The 9,989-nt window shown below is 38.6% G+C and overlaps 1 long non-coding RNA gene across 1 annotated transcript; it reads left to right on the forward strand.

Annotated features, from left to right (window-relative positions):
* Positions 1-8,747: 8,747 nt before the first annotated feature.
* On the forward strand, positions 8,748-9,395 carry LOC134288348 (uncharacterized). Its single transcript, XR_009997909.1, has 2 exons — positions 8,748-8,846; positions 8,951-9,395. It is a non-coding gene; the product is annotated as an uncharacterized LOC134288348 (long non-coding RNA).
* The last annotated feature ends 594 nt before the right edge of the window (positions 9,396-9,989 follow it).

Below are 9,989 nucleotides of genomic sequence, written 5' to 3' on the forward strand. Positions count from 1 at the left end.
AACTTTGCTGCTGCCGAACTACCGCACACTACTGACCTAAATTTGAAAATTTTTACAATTCATTGAAAACTCGAAATTCATACAATAATATAAACTTTTGGTGGAATAACGATTTCAAGTCCAGTGTAAAAACATTCTTTAAAAAAGAGCATTTTCAACGAATTCAACAAATTAACAGAGAAAAGAGCTTTTATTACAACTGTTTGCACGAGTTGTTCTTAGAACAAAATAATGGTAAATCCGTCGACAATGAAATGAAAATAGTTAAATCTAAATTGATGCAAATTGTGCAAAATAAGCTGGCTTTTTATAAAGGAACGCTTCACAGCGACAATATTTTGCAAGATGAAAAGATAAGTTTGTTTCAAATCGCCACTAGACTAAAAAAATCTACTCCATCATCGCACGCACGTTTACGAATTAACGGACAGCTAACTTCCAATACCAGTATTTTGAAGGCTGGTTTATATGATCACTACTCACAGAATTTCAAAAAACATGTCGATTCTAACCTTGACAACGACAATGTACTCAGCACATTAAGATTGTTCCTTTCAGACGCGGATAAGGAAGCTCTTATCCAACCAATCGAAATGTCAGAGCTTGATGATGTTGTGCGAAATGCATCGAAAAATTCCTCGCCCGGTCCAGATGGACTACCTTACGCATTTTACAGAAAATGTTATGACATTTTGAAGCATGATTTGCTTAAATTGTTTAACCAATACCTAACGCAAGGCGATTTCCCGCCTGCCCTTTTTTCGGCTGGGATCATAACTTTGATTCCCAAGAAAGGAGATAGTCACGACTTGAATAACCGCCGTCCCATCAGTATGCTTAACACGGACTATAAGTTATTCACAAAAATACTATTGTCAAGATTGCAGCCCCTACTAAGTAAATTGCTTGGGCCAGGCCAATCCGCCTGTGTCGTAGAACAGTCTTGTGTCAACAACGTACGTACTCTCCGAAATATTATTCTAAAAGCAAAACAGTCCAAACATTTGAAAGGAATGCTATTAAGGCGAAACTGGAAGCATTTTCTCATTTTTTTGGTTTTTGATTTTTTATTAAATAACGAAGCAATATTTTCAAAATCGGTTTTCGTGCACATGTAGAGTATGGATCAAGGTATCTTCTGTATTTTTTTGAGTTGGAAAATGTTTTCCATTTTTGCAGAAACCATTTTTTTGTGAAATTTTGATCAAAAATGGTTTCTGCAAAAACGAAAAACATTTTCCACTACAAAAAAAAAATCAGAAGATACCTTGATCTATACTCTACATGTGCACGAAAACCGATTTTGAAAATATTGCTTCGTTATTTAATAAAAAATCAAAACCCAAAAAGTGAGGAAATGCTTCCAGTTTCGCCTTAAGCTTAGATCTCGAAAAAGCATTCGATCGTGTAGACCATGATTTTTTGTGGTCAGTTCTAGAAAAGTTTAATTTCCCAGCCGTGTTTATTAACTGCCTTAAAAGACTCTACAAAAACGCTACATCAAAGGTATTATTTAATGGGTTTTTAACAAATGCTTTTCCGATTGAAACTTCTGTACGACAAGGATGCCCATTAAGTATGGCGCTATTTTGTTTGTACATCGAACCACTAGTACGCATGTTGTATGATGTGGTTGGTGGTTGTCTGATTAACAACTACTTTGTCAAGGTAGTTGCATACGCGGATGACATCAATGTCCTAATCCGTAATAACCACGAGTTTGATAAGGTCTTGGAGTTAGTCAACTACTTTAGTATTTATGCTAAAATAAAGTTGAACATTGTTAAATCGAAATTCATTCGGTTTAACAATTGTAACTCTGGGCCTCACCAGATAGAAGAGGTCGATTACCTAAAAATTCTCGGAGTTAAATTGTACACTAATTACAATGCAATTATTGAAACTAACTACACCGATCTGATTTCAAACATAAAACACATAGTTAACCTGCACCAACGTCGAAATTTGAATATTTTCCAAAAGACCATAATAATCAATACCTTATTACTAAGTTCAGAGGTAATCATACCATCTACCAGAGCTGCGACAACATATGCAAGCTAGTAACATGCACAAGCACGTGATCGTTTAGTTACCGACTCTAGCGTGCGCAGCTTTTTCCTTTTTCTCAGCAACCTTACCAAATTGGTTGAAAAAAGCTCGCCTGTTCTACACTAATCAACGTGGTTTTGAAAGATGTAGGTTTTTTATTCACTAGTGCATTATTTTTTCTGGAGCTTAGAAAGAAACAATCCCTGGAAGAATTTCTGGATAAATCCCTAAAGAAATCCCTTGACGAATCTCTGGAGGAATTTCTGAAAGTATGCCTAAAGGAATTCCTGGATGAATTTTGAGAGGAATCCATAGAGAAATTTCTGATGAAATCTCTTGAGGAATTGCTAGAGGAAATCCTAGGTTAGTTTATGGAGAAATCTCTGGAAATTTCTAAAAAATCTCTTAAAGAAATCTAAGATAAATTTCTGAAGGTATCCTTGGAGAAATTTCTGAAGAAATTTCTGGAAGAAATGTCTGGAGCAATTCTTGAAAAAAATCTCTAGAGAGAATCCTGGAGGAATACCAGGAGAAACTCCTGAACAACTTTCTGGCGTAGTCAGTGGAGGAGTTCCTGGGAGAATTCTTGGATGAGACCCTGAAGGAACTCAAGGGGAAATTCATGAACATATTCTTGGAGCAACCGTGGGAGAATTCCTGAAGGAATCACTGGAGAAATACGTGGATAAATCTGCAAAGGAATTCTGGGAGGAATCTCTGGATAATATTCTGAAAAATCCCTTCAGAAATTCCTGGTGGGTTTCTTGAAAAAAATTCTGGAGGATATCCGGGAGGGATCTTCGAAGGAATCCCCCTGAAAATCCCTGGAGAAATTCATGGAGAAATTCGTGGAGCAATTCGTAGAGAAATCCCTAAAGTAGTTCCTGGGGTAATCTCTGGAGGAATTGCTGGACGAATGCCTGGAAAAAATCCTGAAAAATTCCTGAAAGTATCCTGGAAAAAATCCTGGATGAATTTCTGAAGGAATCGCTAGAGGATTTCCTAGATAAATTCCTGGCATAACTTCTAAAGGACGTCCAGGAGCAATTAATTAATCAATTCCTGGAATAATTCCTGGAGAAATTCCTGGAGTTATTCCTGGAGAAATTCCTGGAGGAGTTCCTGGAGAAACTCCTGGATGAAATCCTGGAGGAATTCGTGGAGAATTTTTTGTGGGAATTACTGGATGAATCCCTGTAGGAATTCGAAAGAGATGAACCAGCCTAGGGCTGAAAATCTCTATAATAAAGTAATAATAATAACTGTAGGAATTCCTAGAGGAATCACTAGAGGAAATCTTGAAATAATTCACTGATGAATTCATGGAGGAATCTCTAGAGTAATTCTGGGGGAAATCCTTGGAAAAAAAATCTGAAAAATTCCTAGAGGAATTTCCTAAAAAATTTCCACAGAAACTTTCGAAGGAATTTTTGGGGGCATCCTTGGAGAAATTCGTGGAGAATCTCCTAAGCAGTTCCTGAAGGAATCATAAGGGAAATTCCTGGTGGAATTCCTGCAGCTTTTCCTGGAAGAAAATTAGGAAGAATTTCTGGAGGAATGCCTAGAGAAAATTCTGAAACAATTCCTGAATGAGTTGCTGACAGAATTTATGAAGAAAATTGTGGAGGAATTCCTGGCGGAATCCCAGAATAAATTCTTGGGGTGATTTCTGTTGGAATTCCTCGAGAAGAACCTGGAGAAATTCCTGGATAAAGTCCAGGAAAATTGCCTGCATGAATTCCTGGAGGAATCGCAGGAATAATTCAAGAAGCAGGAGAAACTCCTGGAAGAATGCCTGCGGTGCTTCTGGAGAAATTCCTGGAGAAGTCCCTGAAGCAATTTCTGGATGAACATCTAGAGGAATTCCAGGAAAAAATTGCTGGAAGAATACCTGGAGGAATTTCTGCAAGAATTCCTAAAGGAATTCCTGTAGAAATGTCAGGAAAAATCCTTGGAGGAATCCCTTGAAGTCATTGGAGGAATTTCTAGAGGATTTCCTAAAGTATTTCCTGTTGGAATCTCTGGGAAAATCCTAGAAGGAATCCCTTGTAGAATTCCTGGAAAATGAATTGCCGGAGTTTTTAGAGGAATCCCTGCAGGAATTCTCAGAGGAATCCCTGGAGGAATTCCTTAAGAAATTTCTGAAGCAATCTCTTAAGGAATTCTTAGAAGAATACCGTAATCCGGGGTAACATTGATCAGAATTTTCGTTCTTTCTTGAATAATTCTCTTGTTAAAGCAAACGTTACATGTTTTATATTTTTAAAACAAGTACTGGCCCTCTAAGTATATGTTAAGCTACTCGAAAAAGTATTGTAAAACTTTAAAACATGTTTAACCTTTCGGGACGCGCGGCATCCAGCAACTGAAACTACACCGCGCTCGCGCTGTATACGACGATCGAGGATTTTCGATGGTGTTGTACTTTTTACAACAGCGCGCGTCCCGAAGGGTTAAATAGACTTTTTAATCTAATTTTTGATTTTGTTGATTTGGGGTAACATTGATCATGTCAGTGATCAATGTTCGTTTGTAATGAAAATACCCTTACTTACTAAATTTGGGGACGCTGATTTCGAATATGTTGTCCAAATTCTTACAAGTCTTGTACTTTTTAAGTTATTTAAAGATAAAAATCCTCTAAACTGTGAATAACGCCTAAAGGTAGGCAATAGCTTAAGAAATTTAATGAAGTAATACAGTGATTTCGAACCTTATATTGTATCTGGTATTCATGCCAAGCATGAATGTTTGACAATGTATCTCATGGCGTTATGAAACACAGTTTTGGAAAAATAGATTTATTTCAATATTAATGTAATTCAATTTTTATGAACTACATGTCATTTAATAGCTAAATAATAGCAGATTACGATATATCATTCGATAGCAGAAACTGATTCAATGTAAAATGCTTGTTTGAGCATTTGGTGAGTTCGGTCAAGCCGATCAATGTTACCCCGCTGATCAATGATACCCCGTATTACGGTACCAGGAATAATTCCTTAAGAAATCGCAGTTGGAAAATCCTGAAGGAATCCTTAGAAGAGTTCAAGGTGGAATTTTTTGAGAGATTTCTGTAGCAGTTTCTGAAGAAATCCATAGAGGAATTCCTGAAAGAAAAACCAGAAGGAATCCCTGTAGTAATTCCCGGAGGATTTGATGGAATCCATATCTGTTATAACGGAGTATTGTAGGAATCTTAACATGGACTCCCGAAAGAATTGTTTGTAAATTTTCTATTGAATTCCTGGATTAAGTTTAAGATATTCTCTGGTAAATTTTTCTGAAACGCTTCCTGGAAGAGATTCCTGCAGAAATACTTCGATTTTTTCCAGGTTGAATTATTGGAGCACTAGAGGAATTCTTGAAGGAATATATGGAGAAATCCCTGGAGAAAATTTTGAAGGAACACTTGCAAAAATACCAAAAAGGATCTTTGTTGACATTCCCTTAGAAATCCCTGAAAAAAAATCTGGGGGAATCCTCGAGAAAAGTAGTGGAAGCATCACTGGAGGGACCTCTGAAGATATTCGTGGATAAATTCCTGGAGGAATGTCTGGAAAAATCCCTAGAGGAATTCTTGAAGGAACCTCCGGAGCAATCTATGAAATCTGGTGGCTAGAGGGAGGAGAGCACGCCCCCCTGCCCCGTCTGGCTACGCTCATGCTGTGCACGCTAGTGGCCGATCGACGAAAGAACGTGCAGTTTGAGTATCAATGGCCGATTCTTCAATTTCGGCATATTTCAAGTGCACATCCAACATTCCGGAAGCCCTGATAATGACAAAGGCACATTATCCGCGCAGCGGATTCAACCACTGCTCAAAACATGATATATCGAATAGATGTTACCTACTCTAATTTGTTGCACACAAAATGAGACAACGTCGTCCTTTCAAGCCCCAAAAAGAATGCCTCGAAATGCATATGCCCGAAAACAGTAGAAAAACCTTCCGAATTTTCACGCAAATCCCCGGTGTCACTCAACTTTGACTTCGGTTTGACAGCGGTCGCCTCCAACTCAACCCCCGACAGCATGGCTTTCTTCTAAGCACCTACAAAATGCTTTGCTGATCACGTCCCCCACACCTTGGACACCGTTTTTGCCAATTTTATTTCCTCTCGGGTTGTTTTCCACCCTCCTCCCAAGTGCCTGTGGTAAATGTGGTGAGATCCTCTGCTGCGCAGAGGAGGGAAAAAATCCCGGACGACCCGAACGGGAGCGGCGATATTTCATTTCCTCATCGCCGAAGGATTAGACGCCTGGAATGAATCGTTCAACAGGAAATAAAAGTGATGCAAACAATGCGAAAAGTATTTTGCTGAATTGACTATTTCCTCGGCTCATCTTGTGCTCAACAGCCCGGCAGAGACATCCCTGCTCCGAAGAAAGCGATGTCCTCTCGCTCCTATTCGTTGTTGACTGAGGCTGAGGCTAAGGCTGGTGAGCCGAAGGAGTGCTGATGATTTTTTTGCGGGTTGCCTGTCTTGGCAGATTTTTTTTTTTGCACCATCCTCAATCACACTTTTTCGCATGTAGTGCTCTGTAATTTATGCCTCTCTTTCCCCTCGGGGGGCTTGACGTGTCGCAGGGACTAACGATCTTTATCCTTTTATCGAGGCACGCAGTTTTTGTCCGTTGCGAAATCTTACGGCTTGGCTAACGTAGAATAGGTGTAGATGGGACTTTTTAGATTTCCTTTCTCATGGTGACATTTTGTACGTTTAAAAAAAGGCAGAAATCCTCCTGTTTCTCAAGTTGTTTCGTACTGGATCTAACCGTGTGGAACCCCTCCTAGTTTAGGGTAATCTCTTCTAAATATTCCCATCTTTTAGCATCTGGGTTTCAATTATAATCCAAAAAGTTAACTATATTTTCTTCATAATGTTTCACATATCTATTTAAAACAATTGCGCGATAACATTAATGGTATAATGATGAATTCTTGAGCTTGAGTTTGATTGACCGCTCGTGGATGCTTTTCCAGTATCGCCAGACCAGCTACACTCACACAAGGAATCAATGAGATACCCTAAGGTACCCTACGCTCGAACACTTCTAAAGCTTGCTAATAATCTTCGAGCATGGTCCAGATCTCGTACCCGTAGAGAACCACCGGCAGCATTTGGGTGCGAGGGTGAATCTATTTCGACCGCAGGTTCTTGCGGAGACCGTACAAGGTAAGACTTCCGCTGATGATGCGTCCTCGTATTTCGAGGCTACCGTTGTTGTCTCCCGTTATTAAGGATCTGATGTAGACGAAATCGTCCACCATCTCGAAGATATCTCCGTCTATCGTAACACTACTGCTTAGGCTTGCCCTGTCGTTTGCGGCTCCTCCAGCCAGCATGTTCTTCGTTTTCGACGTGTTCACCACCAGTCCGACCAGCTACTTCATGTTTCAGACCGGTGTACAGTGCTGCTGCCGCTTCACATATTCTAGCAAGACAAACAGACGTAACACTATTGTAATTTCCATTGTACACCGATTTACATCGTTTTTTATGTTTGACGTTTACCCACTACCACCACCTAGTTGATGGTTGTCCAAAACTCAGTCATTTTAGCATTGGGCGAACATGTTTTCGTAACTGTGATTTGGAAGTGTTACGTCTGTTTGTCTGTGCCCCATTGCACTTCTTTTCAAAAATGTTCTCTGATTCTAAAGTTCACCCCCATATTGTGATTGGCATCTAAAAATAAGTAACTGGACAAAATTTCAGCCAAATCCATTAAAATTAAAAGGTGCATCAAATCAATTTTGTGTTTTCGACTACTTTCGAACTTCAAAAAATCATAACTACTCTAAAAATTGTCGTAAATAAATCCGGCAGAAATAGGAAGATATACATGTTTGTTTCAAGTTCTCCGAACAACGTATGCCAACAAAATGAAAGGAAACATTTGTAATTGGGTTTTTAAATTAAGAAAAATGTATCGATTTTTTGATTTTATACGAAAGAGCACTTGTTTCTGAGCCACTATGATTTTTTCAGATTTTTAGAACTTTATTTTGGTACCTAAAATCAATTTCAAAGAGATTTTTTGAAATCACCTTTTGACAGCTGGGTACCCAGTACAAGATGCGACGAGGGGTGATTCGACAAACCGCTCCCATACAAACTTCAAATTGATTTTTAAATAGGTTCCAGGGCACCAAAACTAATGAAAATTTGGATTTCGGCTCAGTTTCGCATGTAGATTCAGAATATGGAACTATCTCAACACCGCTAAAGAAGCCAATTATTTGTAGTCAGAAAAACCTTAAAAAGTAGATTTTTTGATAGATGGAACATCCTAATATGCGTAATAAGTTGAGTATTTTAAAACGGCATCATATTCTCTAATGATTTGTGGTTATTTGCTTTTTTGACGTCAATGCTGTAGGAGTTGAGCAAAAATTATTTAAATTCGAGTTGCTGGGCGAAAGATAATGGATCTCAATTGGGTTTTTAAATTTTGAAAAATCTATTGATTTTTTTGTTTTATACGAAAGAGCACCTTTTTTTAAGCTTCTATGATTTTTTTTCCAGATTTTTAGAACTTTATTTTGATACCTTAAATCAATTTCAAAGAGATTTTTTCATACCACCTTTTGACAGCTGGACAACTGCTTAACAGCTCGGTCCAGTACAAAATGCAACGAGGGGTGATTCGACAAATCGCTCCGATATCAGTGTTGCGAAACACATGCTCACGAGTAAAAAATACTCACTCACCTTACTCATTTGCGAGTAATGCTCACGCTGTGAGTTACTCGCGTATGAGTATACTCACGCGTGAGTAATGACGTCCTACTCTCGCGTGAGTATTACTCACTTGTGAGTAATACTCACGCGAGTATGACATTACTCACGCGTGAGTTACTCATTTTACTCACGGTGAGTTTGGTGAGTAAGTTATTTTTGTTGGTTTGAAATGATGTTTTCGTTTGTTCTGTACTGCAATGGTGATTATTTATATACAAGGCACAGTTTTCGAGGAAAGGTGGATCTGCTCGAGAGCTTTGGCACCATAGGCTAAAAACTCTTATTGTTTACCTACGCATGCAAAGTAATATCATCAATTAGGAAATCTCTATATTTCACCACACTTTGTCAATGGTATAACTTTTTTCGCATACGTCGGGTCACTTTACGGTATTCAATAAAGATGTTTGGCATATATTTACCTACCTTCAAATTAAAAATGGTAGGGTCAATTACAGCATCTCCTAGGTCCAAACATTTAAAACTTTTCTTTTCTGCATACATTTGATCGTTTTTTCCCATGTGGCTAGTTTCTATTACTGTGCAAAAATATAGGGCATATAATGGACAAATAGTGGTTTCGCTTCAAAATTACTTGAGTAGGCAAGTACGGAAAAAAAGTTTTACACTGGTATCGCCTCCCTTGTAAATTTAAAAGAGCTGTAGTTTTTTCTGCGCGGAAAAATAGTCCGTTCTATTATTCCGTAATGAAAAGTAACGTTTTTCCTCATACTAAACACTTGATCAGTTTGTAATTTAAAATTTACCAAAATTAGTAAATTTACTTGAGTACTCAACTTTCGAACATGAAACTTACACACTAAACGCATCCAGCAAAGCAAAAACCAGCTAAACGAATAGTTGATTTTTAAGCAATTTTTTGCTAGAAACCGGTACAACTTTGTGCCCTATCAGCACAAATTGCTGGATGTTTCATAAAAAAGTGAATAGAAACAAAACTTTACTGGAACTTATGGGTGACAAAAGGAACAAATTGCCAGGGCCCGTAGCGTAGTGGCTACACGTTCGCTTTATAAGTGGATGGTCATGGGTTCGATCCCAGCCCGGCACTTGCAATTTTTCGTCAGTTGCTCTTCCCCCCGAGAGCAGCTGGCACCTGACCCTCTTCAGAGCATATGCTCCAACGGACCCGGACACCTGGATATCGGCTAACGGCAACTCATA

This window comes from Aedes albopictus, chromosome 2 (genome assembly GCF_035046485.1).
Source record: "Aedes albopictus strain Foshan chromosome 2, AalbF5, whole genome shotgun sequence".
In the NCBI taxonomy this organism is placed as follows: domain Eukaryota; kingdom Metazoa; phylum Arthropoda; class Insecta; order Diptera; family Culicidae; genus Aedes; species Aedes albopictus.